Source organism: Staurois parvus, unplaced genomic scaffold (assembly GCF_062004578.1).
Source record: "Staurois parvus isolate SC_StPar_1 unplaced genomic scaffold, SC_StPar_1.0 ptg002291l, whole genome shotgun sequence".
Classification (NCBI taxonomy): Eukaryota; Metazoa; Chordata; class Amphibia; order Anura; family Ranidae; genus Staurois; species Staurois parvus.
The window spans coordinates 15,483-34,447 of record NW_028320087.1 but is presented as its reverse complement, the minus strand read 5'-3'; positions in this window follow the sequence as shown (position 1 = coordinate 34,447).

Here is an 18,965-nt window from a genome sequence, read left to right as displayed (position 1 = left end):
GGATCCACCACACCATGACACCACCACCACTAGCCTGAACCATGGATACAAGGCAGGATGGATCTATGCTTTCATGTTTATGCCAAATTCTGACCCTATCATTTGCATGTCGCATCTTCAAGAAACCAGTGTGAGATGATTTGAGCTTTGTGACATGGTGTTGATGAGGAATCCCTCCCACTGAACTATTGTATTTTGACGGGCAGATTTCCCCACCATCAGAATACGATGATTCCTGCTGTTGGTAGTAATCCTAAAAAAAATAAAAAATCCTGATAGGCTGGTTATACTGAAGTAGATCACTAGATCTACTATCAATAGCCCATAGATAGATCAAAATTTGCCTGGTTCCTGCTGAACTGTCCGAATTTCGATCTGTCTGAGGCTGGCAGTAGGTCCAAGGATAACTCGGGCTTTGTTACAAATAGAGACGCGGTCAGGGATTCGAATCTTTGAGCAACCAAGGCTCCACACTGTATAGAAAATACAGAATAGGAAAGAGGAGGTGGAGTTCTCCTTTATGTCAAAAATGGTGTAAAGCGAACTTTAATTCAAAAAGCCGTTGAACTGCTTGAACCCCTCTTAGTCCGTGTAGAAATCGGAGAGAGGGATTGTTCCTTAAAATTGGTGTAGTATACAGACCCCCCCCCCCCCTTCCCGAGACAGACTGAGGCTTAGGATAACCTGCTGCTTGACAAGATAACTGTAATGACGCCAAAGGGTGAGGTTTTAAGCACGGTGACAACATTCCTGACTGCAACTGGGAATTTCAATCTTTGATCACAAGAAGAGAGCAGAGATGTGTTGGAGACATGGAGAAAGGGTTTCTCTAGAGCCAGCCATAGATGTTCAGTAAAATTCTGGTGAAGATTGCCAGCTTTATGTATCCTTGTAATCAGCACCTTTCAAAAGGGCCTAACAACTGCACAATCCAGCTGGACTAGCTTTGCGTCAGCAGCGTCCTGTCAGCATTGGGCGAGACTGTTCGACGTCGTGTTCCTAAACCCACAACAGTACAATCAGCCTGTAGATGCAGCAAAGCATGCTGGTTATACTCACTGTGGAACCTAAGGGGTTAATCCTCTGCATTGTGTAAAAAGGATGTTTGATCCTGTCTTCTCTGATCCTCCTCTTGTTCAAATGACCACCTAATACAGACTGAATCTGTAGTCACGTGCACATGCTCAGTTTGGTGTGTATTGCTAGAGAGGTTTTTTTTTTCCTTTGGGAGAGTGCATGTGATCAGCACAGGGCCAATCAACACTGTCCAGACAGAGGTCAGGGGTTCTGCATCCTCTTAGAGCAGAAAGAAAACGCCTACAAGCTTTAACCAGTGCTCAGATGAAGTCACAAGACTGCTATATATTGCTGATGAGAAAAGTTGTTTAGCAGTTTATATTTACTAAAATATTTGCATTTCCATGTTGTGTGTACTGTGGGAGACCAGATATAGTGACTGCGGGGTCCGGGGAGCGTGGATATAGTGACTGTGGGGTCCAGGGAGACCGGATCTAGTGACTGTGGGGTCCGGGGAGAGGGGATCTAGTGAATACGGGGTCCGGGGGAGAGCGGACATAGGGAATGCGGGGTCCGGGGGAGAGCGGACATAGGGAATGCGGGGTCCGGGGGAGAGCGGACATAGGGAATGCGGGGTCCTGGGCGAACAAATCTAGTGAATGCGGGGTCCGGGGGAGAGCGGACATAGGGAATGCGGGGTCCGGGGGAGAGCGGACATAGGGAATGCGGGGTCCGGGGGAGAGCGGACATAGGGAATGCGGGGTCCGGGGGAGAGCGGACATAGGGAATGCGGGGTCCGGGGGAGAGCGGACATAGGGAATGCGGGGTCCGGGGGAGAGCGGACATAGGGAATGCGGGGTCCGGGGAGAGCGGACATAGTGAATGCGGGGTCCGGGGAGAGGGGACATAGTGAATGCGGGGTCCGGGGGAGAGGGGATCTAGTGAATGCGGGGTCCGGGGGAGAGGGGATCTAGTGAATGCGGGGTCCGGGGGAGAGGGGATCTAGTGACTGCGGGGTTCCGGGGGAGAGGGGATCTAGTGAATGCGGGGTCCGGGGGAGAGGGGATCTAGTGAATGCGGGGTTCCGGGGAGAGGGGATCTAGTGAATGCGGGGTCCGGGGAGAGCGGACACAGTGAATGCGGGGTCCGGGGAGAGCGGATACAGTGAATTGCGGGGTCCTGGGCGAACAAATCTAGTGAATGCGGGGTCCGGGGAGAGCGGATCTAGTGACTGCGGGGTCCTGGGAGAGCGGATCTAGTGAATGCGGGGTTCCGGGGAGAGGGGATCTAGTGAATGCGGGGTCCGGGGAGAGCGGACACAGTGAATGCGGGGTCCGGGGAGAGCGGATACAGTGAATTGTGGGGTCCTGGGCGAACAAATCTAGTGAATGCGGGGTCCGGGGAGAGCGGATCTAGTGACTGCAGGGTCCTGGGAGAGCGGATCTAGTGAATGTGGGGTTCCGGGGAGAGGGGACATAGTGATTGCGGGGTCCGGGGAGAGCGAACATAGTGGATGCGGGGTCCGGAGAGAGCGGACATAGTGAATGCGGGGTCTGGGGAGAGCGGATACAGTGAATGCGGGGTCTGGGGAGAGCGGATATAGTGAATGCGGGGTCCTGGGCGAACAAATCTAGTGAATGCGGGGTCCGGGGAGAGCGGATCTAGTGACTGCGGGGTCCGGGGAGAGCGGATATAGTGAATGCGGGGGTCCGGGGAGAGCGAACATAGTGAATGCGGGGTCTGGGGAGAGCGAACATAGTGAATGCGGGGTCTGGGGAGAGCGGATATAGTGAATGTGGGGTCCGGGGAGAGCGGATATAGTGAATGTGGGGTCCTGGGCCAACAAATCTAGTGAATGCGGGGTCCGAGGAGAGCGGATATAGTGACTGGGGGGTCCGGGGAGAGCGGATATAGTGAATACGGGGTCCGGGGAGAGCAAATCTAGTGAATGTGGGGTCCGGGGAGAGCGGATCCAGTGAATGCGGGGTCTAGGGAGAGCGAATAAAGGGAATGCGGGGTCTGGGGAGAGCGGATATAGTGAATGCGGGGTCCAGGGGAGAACCAAGATAGACATTTCTGTCTGCTGCCTCGTTCTACTGCTATAGGCATGGGTCACTTCTGAAGAGTTTTCCTGCCACCAAGAGAAAAATGGTGACGTGGGAGGGGCCTCCAGCAGATTGACAGCCTCAACACCCTTCCTGTGAGCTGTGTGGACAAAGCCTATCCTTCTATAATGTGCATTTGTGTCAATCCAGAGCACCAAGTGTCATTTCTGTCTGCTGCTATAGGCATGGGACACTTCTGAAGAGTTTTCCTGCCACCAAGAGAAAAAAGGTGACGGAAGGGGCCTCCAGCCTCAACTCTCTTCCTGCGAGCTGCTTGGAGGCGGGTGTGTCTCTTCCCCCCAATCAGCTCTCAGACCTCTCCTCACTGATGTCACTTCCGCTCCCCGCCCCTTGCTTTTCAGAGCTGAGAGATCCTGTGTAAATTCTGCACTTTGAACGGCTGTAGGGAAGAGAGAACTGCAGATAAAAGGGTACAACCTATGTAGGATTAGTTTCATCTCTGTGCATCACCCAAGGCCAATCACTACACTGGGTATATGGAAGGGTTTACAGCCACTTTGATTGTGGTGGGACGCGGTCTGGATGGCCCCTTTTCTACGGGGACAACAAAAACAATCCAGCATTCACCGGTGTCTCCGAGGCTTGAACTCTATAGAGTGTGTTCAGTGCAGCCTGGGAGTGCATGTATATATTATATCACAGATCGTCACTTTTGTGAGTTTTATGTATCTGCAATAAATAGAATCAGAATCGTGAGCGCTTAATAATATAGCAGCTATAGCACAAAAAAGGTAACCACAATAAAACCTCATAAAATACACAAGTAGAAAGTGCAGCACTAAAAGATATATACTCCAGTGTGGTAATAGATTATAATAATAAATGATACAATAATAAAATTGGTGACAGTTCAGGGTAGGTGGTAGGCACAGGAGTTGGTAGTGACTTCACGTTCCGGTGGTGTGGTGATAAATAGGAATAATACGCACTCACCAGATGCGTATCTTTCAGTACGCATATAATCAATATAACCAGAGGTCCCCCTCATGGGATGGGATGGATGAGCTGGGCCGTTTTAACGGACTCTCCTCCCTCTGGATATTAGGCAGCCAAACAATCGTCTCCCTTGGCGTAAAACACCGGGCATCAATGTGGCAGCCTCTGAGGTGGATGGGCAGGATACTGATCAGCTCACACCGGAACTGGCGTCCTCCTCTGGTCTGGTGTCACAAGTAATGGCTCCTATGTCTGGCGGCCATCTTTAAAAAGGGTTAGTGCTGCCTATTACTCTGCATTATACCCTCATTGTTAACTGATTTATGATTGGAATGAAGTTGTTTAAATACTACACTATGGGAATTCATTCTGTGGCCCCTTTATGAGCTATTAAGCCTACAGATGACCCCCACCTACTAACATCCAGAGGAAGGGAGGCCTGTAACCAGCTGAGCACCCATCCAACCTAAAGGGGACCTCTGGATCGGCAGATCTCTATTTCTAACCCAAGACCTGCTGCTGTGCTGACCTATCCCTAGAAGGAAGCTCACCAGTTACCTGCCACACCCCGCCTGCCTGAGAGGTCCACGGTGGATATACTGTGTGTGTGTGTGTATATATACAGGTGAAACTCAAAAAATTAGAATCTGGTGCAAAAGTTCATTTATTTCAGTGCAGCAACATAAAAGGTGACACTAATATATGAGACTCATTCCATGCAAAGCAAGATAGTTCAAGCCGTGATTTGTCATCATTGTGATGATTATGGCTTACAGCTCATGAAAACCCCAAATCCACAATCTCAGAAAATGAGAATATTGTGAAAAGGTGGAATAATCTCGGCTCAAAGTGTCCCACTCTAATCAGCTCATTCAGCCATAACACCTGCAAAGGGTTCCTGAGCCTTTAAATGGTCTCTCAGTCTGGTTCAGTAGGAATCACAATCATGGGAAAGACTGCTGACCTGACACCATCACTGACACCCTCCATAAGGAGGGAAAGCCTCAAAAGGTAATTGCAGAAGAAGTTGGATGTTCCCAAAGTGCTGTATCAAAGCACATTAATAGAAAGTTATGTGGAAGGGAAAAGTGTGGAAGAAAAAGGTGCACAAGCAGCAGGGATGACCGCAGCCTGGAGAGGATTGTCAGGAAAACACCTTTCAAAAGTGTTGGGGACTTTCACAAGGAGTGGACTGAGGCTGGAGTCAGTGCATCAAGAGCCACCACACACAGATGGATCCTGGACATGGGCTTCAAATGTCGTATTCCTCTTGTCAAGCCGCTCCTGAACAACAAACAACGTCAGAAGCGTCTTACCTGGGCTAAAGAAAAACAGACCTGGTCTGCTGCTCAGTGGTCCAAAGTCCTCTTTTCTGATGAGAGCAACTTTTGCATCTCATTTGGAAACCAAGGACCCCGAGTATGGAGGAAGAATGGAGAGGCCCAAGGACCCCGAGTATGGAGGAAGAATGGAGAGGCCCAAGGACCCCGAGTATGGAGGAAGAATGGAGAGGCCCAAGGACCCCGAGTATGGAGGAAGAATGGAGAGGCCCAAGGACCCCGAGTATGGAGGAAGAATGGAGAGGCCCAAGGACCCAGAGTATGGAGGAAGAATGGAGAGGCCCAAGGACCCCGAGTATGGAGGAAGAATGGAGAGGCCCAAGGACCCCGAGTATGGAGGAAGAATGGAGAGGCCCAAGGACCCCGAGTATGGAGGAAGAATGGAGAGGCACAAGGACCCCGAGTATGGAGGAAGAATGGAGAGGCCCAAAGACCCCGAGTATGGAGGAAGAATGGAGAGGCCCAAAGACCCCGAGTATGGAGGAAGAATGGAGAGGCCCAAGGACCCCCGAGTATGGAGGAAGAATGGAGAGGCCCAAGGACCCCCGAGTATGGAGGAAGAATGGAGGGGCCCAAGGACCCCGAGTATGGAGGAAGAATGGAGGGGCCCAAGGACCCCGAGTATGGGGGAAGAATGGAGGGGCCCAAGGACCCCGAGTATGGGGGAAGAATGGAGAGGCACAAGGACCCCGAGTATGGAGGAAGAATGGAGAGGCACACACTGCAAGATGCTTGAAGTCCAGTGTGAAGTTTCCCCAGTCTGTGTTGATTTGGGGAGCCATGTCATCTGCTGGTGTTGGTCCACTGTGCTTCTTTAAGTCCAGGGTCACCTCAGCCGTCTACCAGGAGATTTTGGAGCACTTCATGCTTCCTTCCGCAGACCAGCTTTATGGGGACGCTGACTTCATTTTCCAGCAGGACTTGGCTCCGCCCACACTGCCAAAAGCACCAAAACCTGGTTCAATGACCGTGGGATTACTGTGCCTGATTGGCCAGCAAACTCGCCTGACCTGAACCCCATAGAGAATCTACTGGGCATTGCCAAGAGAAAGATGAGAGACATGAGACCGAACAATGCAGAAGAGCTGAAGGCCGCTATTGAAGCATCCTGGTCTTCCATAACACCTCAGCAGTGCCACAGGCTGATAGCTTCCATGCCACGCCGCATTGAGGCAGTAATTGCTGCAAAAGGGGCCCAAACCAAGTACTGAGTACATATGCAGCTTCTACTTTTCAGAGGTCCGATATTGTTCTATGTACAATCCGTGTTTTATTGATTGCATGGAATATTCTCATTTTCTGAGATTGTGGATTTGGGGTTTTCATGAGCTGTAAGCCATAATCATCACAATGATGACAAATCACGGCTTGAACTATCTTGCTTTGCATGTAATGAGTCTCATATATTAGTGTCACCTTTTAAGTTGCATCACTGAAATAAATTAACTTTTGCACGATGTTCTAATTTTTCGAGTTTCACCCGTATATGTGCATTTCCTATGCGCTTCTGGTGAGTGCGCATTTCCTATGCGCTTCTGGTGAGTGCGCATTTCCTATGCGCTTCTGGTGAGTGCGCATTTATACCACTGTTTCCAGACACAGATTTTTATCACAAGGAAGGATCCTATGCATTTTTTATGAACTTTATTCTTATGAATTTTATGAACTTTATTTACCATTTCAGCATATTATATTATTAGCGCTGCACTTCTTATACATATTGTTACTAAGGTTTTTTGGTCACCTTTAGTGCTACAGCCGCTTTACCAAGAGCACTCACTTTTATCCTACCTTTTACCAATATGGCTCCTATGCCTTGAAATATGGGCTCTATAAATGAATGTTGGCTCACCGGGGAGCCCACAAAAAATGGCCCACCGGGGAGCCCACAAAAAATGGCCCATAGTGTAGTATTTTTTAAAATAAATTTATTAAGCCACATGGTTAAGGACATAAAATAAAAAGTATACAGGCATATACAAAGGTATACTGACCATATACAGTAAAAAGATGGCCACCAGATCTATGATAGGAGCCGGCGGCGAGACGTCATGGCGCAATGGCCCCTTTCATGTATCTATTTGTCCCATTTCTGAGCTGCGTACTTCTACTACGTAAAGAGGGGAATCGAGGGCAAAAGAGGGAGAAGAGGAAGTAGAAGAAGGGACTGGATAGTAAACCGTCCACATTACAAAAATGGTGCAAGACTCTGGGGGTCCAAGTGGCCCTCGGCTCTGCCGCACTGTAACTCCCATTTATAGAAACCCCCGGCTCTTGGATTGGGGAGGATTCTCTCCGGTACCGATAGGCCGTCTGTTTTATAGTCACGTCATCCAATGAACCATGATTGCCTGGGAGGATAGAAATGGGTTGCTGAAGAGCACGCTTTGTCTTCCCCACATAAAAAGTTCGGCCTTCACATGTATGGGGGCAGACTCCATGGACCACTTGGTCTTTTTTTTTTATTTTTAGTTTTACTTTTTATTTTGTACTGTACATTTTTTTATCTAAATTGAAGATGAGAAACTTACAGAAATCACACAGCAGCCAGAGTATGCACAGCGGTGTATTCATTTCTCAGGCTGCACAAGAATCGGGCCCCCGTCACCACCACCCTCCACCAAACAAGGTGTTTGCCTCGCAGTAAATACACCGATGGGGAGGTGTATTGTAGATCAGTGCGGGGGGGGGGTGTACTGTAGATCAGGAGGTGTATTGTAGGTCGGTACTGGGGGATGTGTACTGTAGATTGATCTGTGGGGGTGTACTGCTCGTACTGGGTAATATGGGGGAGGTGAACTGTAGGTAGGTACTGGGGGAGGTGTACTGTAGGTTGGTACTGGGGGATGTGTATTGTAGATCGATATGTGGGGGTGTACTGCTCGTACTGGGTGATATGGGGGAGGTGAACTATAGGTAGGTGAACGTGTCAGCCATCAGTTATCCAGAGGTCTACAGTCTCCCACCAGACTACCTGCAGGGGTTTTGGGCCACTTTGCATCCCTTGTGACATGCTCTCCATTTGATTTTATTTCTTTTGTGAGTATTTTACTTTTTATCAATAAATGTTGTTTTTTAAAGGTAATGCACTAGGCCCGTGTGCCATCTCCCGTTGTATGTCTGCAGTCTCTGACCACCTTGTCTACTATGTCTGCAGTCTCTGACCACCTTGTCTACTATGTCTGCAGTCTCTGACCACCTTGTCTACTATGTCTGCAGTCTCTGACCACCTTGTCTACTATGTCTGCAGTCTCTGACCACCTTGTCTACTATGTCTGCAGTCTCTGACCACCTTGTCTAGTATGTCTTCCGTCTCTGACCACCTTGTCTAGTATGTCTTCCGTCTCTGACCACCTTGTCTAGTATGTCTTCTGTGTCTGACCACCTTGTCTAGTATGTCTTCCGTCTCTGACCACCTTGTCTAGTATGTCTTCAGTCTCTGACCACCTTGTCTAGTATGTCTGCAGTCTCTGATCACCTTGTCTAGTATGTCTGCAGTCTCTGATCACCTTGTCTAGTATGTCTTCAGTCTCTGACCACCTTGTCTAGTATGTCTGCAGTCTCTGATCACCTTGTCTAGTATGTCTTCAGTCTCTGATCACCTTGTCTAGTATGTCTTCAGTCTCTGACCACCTTGTTTAGTATGTCTTCAGTCTCTGACCACCTTGTCTAGTATGTCTTCAGTCTCTGACCACCTTGTCTAGTATGTCTGCAGTCTCTGATCACCTTGTCTAGTATGTCTGCAGTCTCTGATCACCTTGTCTAGTATGTCTGCAGTCTCTGATCACCTTGTCTAGTATGTCTTCAGTCTCTGACCACCTTGTCTAGTATGTCTGCAGTCTCTGATCACCTTGTCTAGTATGTCTTCTGTGTCTGACCACCTTGTCTAGTATGTCTTCCGTCTCTGACCACCTTGTCTAGTATGTCTTCAGTCTCTGACCACCTTGTCTAGTATGTCTGCAGTCTCTGATCACCTTGTCTAGTATGTCTGCAGTCTCTGATCACCTTGTCTAGTATGTCTTCAGTCTCTGACCACCTTGTCTAGTATGTCTGCAGTCTCTGATCACCTTGTCTAGTATGTCTTCAGTCTCTGATCACCTTGTCTAGTATGTCTTCAGTGACCACCTTGTCTAGTATGGCTGCAGTCTCTGATCACCTTTTCTAGTATGTCTGCAGTCTCTGACCATCTTGTTTAGTATGTCTGCAGTCTCTGACCACCTTGTCTAGTATGTCTGCAGTCTCTGACCATCTTGTCTACTATGTCTGCAGTCTCTAATCACCTTGTCTAGTATGTCTTCAGTCTCTGACCACCTTGTCTAGTATGTCTTCCGTCTCTGACCACCTTGTCTAGTATGTCTTCAGTCTCTGACCACCTTGTCTAGTATGTCTTCAGTCTCTGACCACCTTGTCTAGTATGTCTGCAGTCTCTGACCACCTTGTCTAGTATGTCTTCAGTCTCTGACCACCTTGTCTAGTATGTCTTCAGTCTCTGACCACCTTGTCTAGTATGTCTGCAGTCTCTGATCACCTTGTCTAGTATGTCTTCAGTCTCTGACCACCTTGTCTAGTATGTCTGCAGTCTCTGATCACCTTGTCTAGTATGTCTTCAGTCTCTGATCACCTTGTCTAGTATTTCTTCAGTCTCTGACCACCTTGTTTAGTATGTCTTCAGTCTCTGACCACCTTGTCTAGTATGTCTGCAGTCTCTGATCACCTTGTCTAGTATGTCTGCAGTCTCTGATCATCTTGTCTGCTATGTCTGCAGTCTCTGACCACCTTGTCTAGTATGTCTGCAGTCTCTGACCACCTTGTCTAGTATGTCTGCAGTCTCTGATCACCTTTTCTAGTATGTCTGCAGTCTCTGACCATCTTGTTTAGTATGTCTGCAGTCTCTGACCACCTTGTCTAGTATGTCTGCAGTCTCTGACCATCTTGTCTACTATGTCTGCAGTCTCTAATCACCTTGTCTAGTATGTCTTCAGTCTCTGACCATCTTGTCTACTATGTCTGCAGTCTCTGATCACCCTGTCTAGTATGTCTGCAGTCTCTGACCATCTTGTCTAGTATGTCTGCAGTCTCTGACCATCTTGTCTAGTATGTCTGCAGTCTCTGACAATCATATTTAGCATTATATACACTAAGTATCTACAGCCCTTTGGTGTGGCCAGTAGCCGCAGTTGTGGCCCCCTATCACATACATTGACCACCATTGCTATATTAAAGCCTTTTTATGGCATTAAATCTCCATTTCCATTCAGTAGCCATGTTGGAATTCTCTTCAGTGACCAGAGAGTGTTCTCCCCCTGCCATTCCAGTGTGGGGGAAGGTGAATGCTTCCCAGTATCACTGCATGCAGGTCTGCCCCACCCTACAAAGGCTGCACACAGCATTCCCACTGTGAATGATTCCCAGAAATGCTGCACACAGGTACAGAGAACTGGCTTTTCCGGAAAGGAGAGATCTTAAAGCCTATCATCAATTAACACGTCTTTATTGCTTCCTTTGTGGGCTGTTAAATCTCCATCTGAAAGCCTCAGGACCAGTGGAAATCCTCCCGAGGAATGGAAAGCCTCGGGACGAATGGAAAGCCTGGGGACCAATGGAAATCCTCCCAAGGAATGGAAAGCCTCAGGATGAATGGAAAGCCTGGGGACAAATGGAAAGCCTCCGAAGGAATGGAAAGCCTGGGGACGAATGGAAAGCCTCCAGAGGAATGGAAAGCCTGGGGACCAATAGAAATCCTCCCGAGGAATGGAAAGCCTCGGGACGAATGGAAAGCCTCCGAAGGAATGGAAAGCCTCGGGACGAATGGAAAGCCTCCGAAGGAATGGAAAGCCTCGGGACGAATGGAAAGCCTCCGAAGGAATGGAAAGCCTCGGGACGAATGGAAAGCCTCCGAAGGAATGGAAAGCCTCGGGACGAATGGAAAGCCTCCGAAGGAATGGAAAGCCTCGGGACGAATGGAAAGCCTCCGAAGGAATGGAAAGCCTCGGGACGAATGGAAAGCCTCCGAAGGAATGGAAAGCCTCGGGACGAATGGAAAGCCTCCGAAGGAATGGAAAGCCTCGGGACGAATGGAAAGCCTCCGAAGGAATGGAAAGCCTCGGGACGAATGGAAAGCCTCCGAAGAAATGGAAAGCCTCGGGACGAATGGAAAGCCTCCGAAGGAATGGAAAGCCTCGGGACGAATGGAAAGCCTCGGGATGAATGGAAAGCCTCCGAAGGAATGGAAAGCCTCGGGACGAATGGAAAGCCTCCGAAGGAATGGAAAGCCTCGGGACGAATGGAAAGCCTCCGAAGGAATGGAAAGCCTCGGGACGAATGGAAAGCCTCCGAAGGAATGGAAAGCACTCGGGACGGATGGAAAGCACTCGGGACGGATGGAGAGCACTCGGGACGGATGGAGTGCACTCGGGACGATTGGAGAGCACTCGGGACGGATGGAGTGCACTCGGGACGATTGGAGAGCACTCGGGACGATTGGAGAGCACTCGGGACGGATGGAGAGCACTCGGGACGGATGGAAAGCACTCGGGACGGATGGAAAGCACTCGGGACGGATGGAGTGCACTCGGGACGGATGGAGTGCACTCGGGACGATTGGAGAGCACTCGGGACGATTGGAGAGCACTCGGGACGATTGGAAAGCACTCGGGACGAATGGAAAGCACTCGGGACGAATGGAAAGCACTCGGGACGGATGGAAAGCCTCAGGACGGATGGAGAGCACTCGGGACGGATGGAGAGCACTTGGTATCCTCAAATCATCCAACACCAAATCCCACCTATCATTGGATATGAAAAAAAAAAATTCAAAGATTTGGTCCCATAAGGCAACATACAGTCCCTAGTACTAATACTAATGATATAAATAACACAAATAGACATATAAGCAGGGCCATCTTTAACCCCTCGCCTACCGGGCACTTCTACCCCCTTCCTGCCTACCGGGCACTTCTACCCCCTTCCTGCCTACCGGGCACTTCTACCCCCTTCCTGCCTACCGGGCACTTCTACCCCCTTCCTGCCTACCGGGCACTTCTACCCCCTTCCTGCCTACCGGGCACTTCTACCCCCTTCCTGCCTACCGGGCACTTCTACCCCCTTCCTGCCTGCCGGGCACTTCTACCCCCTTCCCGCCTGCCGGGCACTTCTACCCCCTTCCCGCCTGCCGGGCACTTCTACCCCCTTCCCGCCTGCCGGGCACTTCTACCCCCTTCCTGCGCAGGCCAATTTCCAGCTTTCAGTGCTCTCACACTTTGAATGACAATTGCGCGGTCATGCAATACTGTATCCATATGAAATTTTTATAATTTTTTGTGACAAAGCTTTATTTTGGTGGTATTTAAGCACCTCGGGGTTTTTTATTTTTTCTTAAACAAACCAAAAACCACTGAAAATTTAGTAAAAAAAATGTTTTTTCTTAGTTTTTGTTATAAAATTTTGTAAATAAGTGATTTTTCTCCTTCACTGATGTGGACTAATGAGGCTGCACTAATGGACACTGATGGGCATTGACAGGCATCACTGATGGGCACTGAAAGGCAGCACTGATACATGGCACTGATAGGCGGAGCTGACTGGCATCGTTAGGCAGCACTGACTGGCACTGATTGGCATTGATAGGTGGCACTGACTGGCACTGATGGGTGACACTGAAAGGCAGCTCAGATGGGCACTGATATGTGGCATTGATGTGCACTGGTAGGCACTGATATGTGGCACTAGGCACTGATGGGCACTGGCATAAGGCACTGATGGACACTGACAGGTGGCATTGATGGACACTGACAGGTGGCACTGCTGGGGCTGCACTGATCATCAGTGTACATGTCCCCTCTGTGGAAAGCTGATTACCGGCTCTCCTCTCCTCTGTCAGCGTGACAGCTCAAGAGGGGGGAAATGCATTTCCCTGTCTACATGTGATCAGCTGTGATTGGACACAGCTGATCACATGACTGAGCCGACATCTTCGGCTCTTTCCGTGATCGGTGATCCGCTGTGTCCGAGGGACACAGCGCACCGCCGATCGCCGTGCTGCACGCTCCCTGAGCCGCGCATGTGCAGTGAGAATGGGAGGACGACATATGACGTCCTCCCAGAACGAGAGAACCACCTTGCGCCCGTCATAGTACTATATGGCGGGCGGGAGGTGGTTAATATTGATTGGACCCTTGGCAAACATTTTTTTGGGCATCCCCCCTAGCCGCCATCCCCCCACTCTGAGACATGCAAAAAATAGCAGCTAGACTCAAAATCAGTTTCCTGCAGTAGATCAGGCAGCGATTGGTTGCCAGAAGTTACAGCACATCATTACCGCTCACTGACTGGTTCCTAGAGGTTACAGCATGCATTTCAGCTCACTGATCAGTTGCTAGAGCTTACACCACATCATTTCTATTTGCTGATTGGTTGTTAGAGGTTACTGCACATCGTTACTGCTTGCCGATTTGCTAGAGGGTGCTGCACATCCTTACCGCTCTCCCATTGGTTCTTAGAGGTTACTGCACATCATTACCACAAACTGTTTGCTAGAGGTTACAGCACATCATTATTGCTCACTGATTGGTTGCTAGAGATTACAACAGATCATTACTGGTCAGCGATTGGTTGCTAGAGGTTACTGCACATCATTACTGCGAACTGATTGGTCGCCAGAAATTACAGCACATCATTACCTCTCACTGACAGGTTCCTAGTGGTTACAGTATGCAGTTCAGCTCACTGATCAGTTGCTAGAGCGTACAACACATCATTTCTATTTGCTGATTGGTTGTTAGAGGTTACTGCACATCATTACTGCTTACTGAATATTTGCAAGAGGGTGCTGCACATCCTTACCGCTCACCCATTGGTTCTTAGAGGTTACAGCACATCATTAGCACTCACTGTTTGCTAGAGGTTACTGCACATCATTACTGCAAACTGGTTGCTAGAGATTACTGCTCATCATTACTGGTCACTGATTGGTTGCTAGAGATTACTGCTCATCATTACTACAAATTGACTGGTTGCTAGAGGTTACTGCTCATCATTACTGCGAACTGATTGGTTGCTAGAGGTTACTACTCATCATTACTGCGAACTGATTGGTTGCTAGAGGTTACTGCTCATCATTACTGCAAACTGATTGGTTGCTAGAGGTTACAGCACATTATTACAATAAGGTTAGTCACCCAAAAAAGTGTCTCTATGAGTATAACACTCCAGAGTCTTCTTATACCAACATCATTGCGCCAATATAATTAAATAATGAGTTTGAAACATTAGGTACTGCTATTAATAATTACTGTAAATAATAATAAATGTGATAAACCAAATAACCACAAATAATAGCGCAATCCTAAATTAAATCAATAAAATAAATAAATATATATATATCCACCACCAAATATGTGCAAATTATTAGTGAAAAATCAAATGTAGGAAGTCCCCATATAGTCCATTCAGAAAAGTCCATATACAGTCATGGCCGAAATTGTTGGCACCCTTGATATTTCTCCAGGAAATCATGTATTTCTCACGAAACGTATTGCATTAACACATGTTTTGCTATACACATGTTTATTCCCTTTGTGTGTATTGGGACAAAACAAAAAAAGGGAGGAAAGAAAGCAAATTCGACATAATGTCACACAAACCTCCAAAAATGGGCTGGACAAAAGTATTGGCACCCTTTCACAACTGCGGATAAATAAGAATGTTACAAGCATGTGATGCTCCTGTAAACTCACCTGGGGCAAGTAACAGGTGTGGGCAATATAGAAATCACACCTGAAAGCAGATAAAAAGGAGAGACGTTCACTTAACCTTTGCATTGTGTGTCTGTCTGTGCCACACTAAGCATGGACAACAGAAAGAGGAGACGAGAACTGTCTGAGGACCTGAGAACCAAAATTGTGGCAAAATATCAACAATCTCAAGGTTACAAGTCCATCTCCAGAGAACTAGATTTGCCTTTGTCCACAGTGCGCAACATTATCAAGAAGTTTGCAACCCATGGCACTGTAGCTAATCTCCCTGGTCGTGGACGGATGAGGAAAATTGATGAAAGATTGCAACGCAGAATAGTCCGGATGGTGGATAAGCAGCCCCAAACATGTTCCAAAGACATTCAAGCTGTCCTGCAGGCTCAGGGAGCATCAGTGTCAGCGCGAACTATCCGTCGACATTTAAATGAAATGAAACGCTATGGCAGGAGACCCAGGAGGACCCCACTGCTGACACAGAGACATAAAAAAGCAAGACTACAGTTTGCCAAAATGTACTTGAGTAAGCCAAAAGCCTTCTGGGAAAACGTCTTGTGGACAGATGAGACCAAGATAGAGCTTTTCGGTAAAGCACATCATTCTACTGTTTACCGAAAACGGAATGAGGCCTACAAAGAACAAAACACAGTACCTACGGTAAAATATGGTGGAGGTTCAATGATGTTTTGGGGTTGTTTTGCTGCCTCTGGCACTGGGTGCCTTGACTGTGTGCAAGGCATCATGAAATCTGAGGATTACCAAAGGATTTTGGGTCGCACTGTAGGGCCCAGTGTCAGAAAGCTGGGTTTGCGTCCAAGATCCTGGGTCTTCCAGCAGGACAATGACCCCAAACATACGTCAAAAAGCACTCAGAAATGGATGGCAAAGAAGCGCTGGAGAGTTCTGAAGTGGCCAGCAATGAGCCCAGATCTAAATCCCATTGAACACCTGTGGAGAGATCTTAAAATTGCTGTTGGGAAAAGGTGTCCTTCCAATAAGAGAGACCTGGAGCTGTTTGCAAAGGAAGAGTGGTCCAAAATTCCGGGTGAGAGGTGTCAGAAGCTTATTGATGGTTATAGGAAGCGACTGATTTCAGTTATGTTTTCCAAAGGGTGTGCAACCAAATATTAAGTTAAGGGTGCCAATACTTTTGTCCAGCCCATTTTTGGGGTTTTGTGTGACATTATGTCATATTTGCTTTTCTGCCTCTGTTTTATATTTGTTCCAATACATACAAAGGGAATAAACATGTGTATAGCAAAACATGTGTTAATGCAATACCTTTTTTGTGTGAAATACTTGATTTTCAGGAAAAATATCAAGGGTGCCAACAATTTCGGCCATGACTGTATCAATGATCCTCAATAAATGAAGTAATGAGATCCTCCATCAAAATGTGATATCCAGAGCACAGAACACCCCATCAAATTGCACACTCACCATGTGCTGGTGATAAACCAGCATATCAGTATATATCCAGCATTCCACCAAACAGACTCCAATGTAAGAAGATCCTCTCATATCCAATTAGCACACGTGAACAGAAAGAATACTCGCCATAGTGCAATACCATCCAACACATTTATTAATATAAACAACCACCCTTCAAACCGCACTCACAATGAGCAAAAACATATACAGCGTTTGTTACATGGTCACATGGTACAGACAGGGCCAATCACAGCCCATCTGTACTATGTGATTAGCTGTTGCCAATCACAGCGAATCACAACAAAACAAACTTTCGATTTTATTCAGTACAATGCTTGCTTATAGCAGTGAAATTCAGTGGCTTTTCACAAGCATTTGGAGGGTGTTGGTAGGAATTGGTGCTCATTTGTGAGGTCAGGTACTGATGGTGGATGAGAAGACCTTCTAATTCATCCCAAATGTGTATAGTAGGCTTGAGGCCCGGGCTCTGAGCTGGTTGGATATCCCATTCCAAAACCATGGACTCCACTCTTCTGGGAAGATTTTCCACAAGGTTTTGGAGGATGTTGGTGGGAATTGGTGCTCATTTGTGAAGTCAGGTACTGATGGTGGAGGAGAAGACCTTCTAATTCATCCCAAATGTGTATAGTAGGCTTGAGACCAGGGCTCTGAGTTGGTTGGATATCCCATTCCAAAACCATGGACTCCACTTTTCTGGGAAGACTTTCCACAAGGTTTTGGAGGGCATTGGTGGGAATTGGTGCTCATTTTTGAGGTCATATACTGATGGTTGAGGAGAAGACCTTCTAATTCATCCCAAATGTGTATAGTAGGCTTGAGGCCCGGGCTCTGAGCTGGTTTGATATCTCATTCCAAAACCATGGACTCCACTCTTCTGGGAAGACTTTCCACAAGGTTTTGGAGGGTGTTGGTGGGAATTGGTGCTCATTTGTGAGGTCAGGTACTGATGGTGGAGGAGAAGACCTTCTAATTCATCCCAAATGTGTATAGTAGGCTTGAGACCAGGGCTCTGAGTTGGTTGGATATCCCATTCTAAAACCATGGACTCCACTCTTCTGGGAAGACTTTCCACAAGGTTTTGGAGGGTGTTGGTGAGAATTACTGCTCATTTGTGATGTGCATCCCCATAGTCCCTAATAATGAAGGAGGAAAATTGAAGGCAAATATTCTCTACTCTCATTTTTAAAGAGACATCTGCTTGCCTACGGCCAGGCAGTTGGCATTTTCAGTTGAAGGTCAGCCATTGTAGCCTGCATATTTCTATCATTGAAAATGGTTGAGATTATAGATAAGTTACAAACAGTATATAAATCAGTCCGGGAAATCGGAGTGATAATCGGAATCGGGCTTCTGGCTCCTTTTGGTAAAAATTGGAACCCATGAGTAGAGAACTCACTGGAAAAGAAGTCCTCGGGAACAAAACTGCAGCGTAAAACACAATTTTTATTGAAAATGACATGAGAAGTACAAAAACTGACAATGTCCTCCACCCGGCACAATAATATCATGACCACATTGCCATATTACTTCTTTTCCAGTGACTTCTCTACTCCTGGGTTCCAATTTTTACTGCGTGTCTTGGTCCTGAGGACACTGCCCTTCAGGTTGGGTGAGTCGGCATATTACCTATATACTAATTCAATTTATATTTGCAGGGGATCCCATTTGCGTTTGTATTTCTTTGTTACATTCTGTCTCCTTTTTCAGGTCACAGGTATGGAAAGGTGGAGGTCATTGAATACTTCGCATTACTCCAGGGAGGCTTTACACAGATCACAATCTTACTGAAGAGTAGACGGCTCCAACTCTCCTTATTGCGCATTGTCTGTCTGTCTGCATATTACAGCCACTCCTAAAGCCTGTCTACAGACTCAACAGGATGCCGTATTAAGGGAGCTCACTAATAGAACATTTTGTACATAAGATAGGTCCAGTTGCCTCCTGATCTGAACGGGGCTGCCTGGTCTGGTCGTGGGCTGAGAGCCTGTGGTACCCAGCACCCCTGGGAGTGGCACCCTGGGGGTTCTCATATTACCACCATGGGTTTGGGACCCTGCTTGGCCATGATAACATTGCTTTTTTTCTCCATTATGCCTCATGGGCTAGGCCTTTTGGCCAAGACTGGGCAATTTTTGTTACCAGGCCACGGTCATGGGCTGGGAGGGCAAAGAACCTGTATTACCAAGCACCCAGGGAGTGGGCGCCCTGGGGGTTTTCATATTACCACCATGGGTTTGGGACCACGCTTGGCCATGATATCATTGCTTTTTTTCTCCATTATGCCTCATGGGCTAGGCCTTTTGGCCGAGACTGGGCAATTTTTGTTACCAGGCCACAAGGACTAG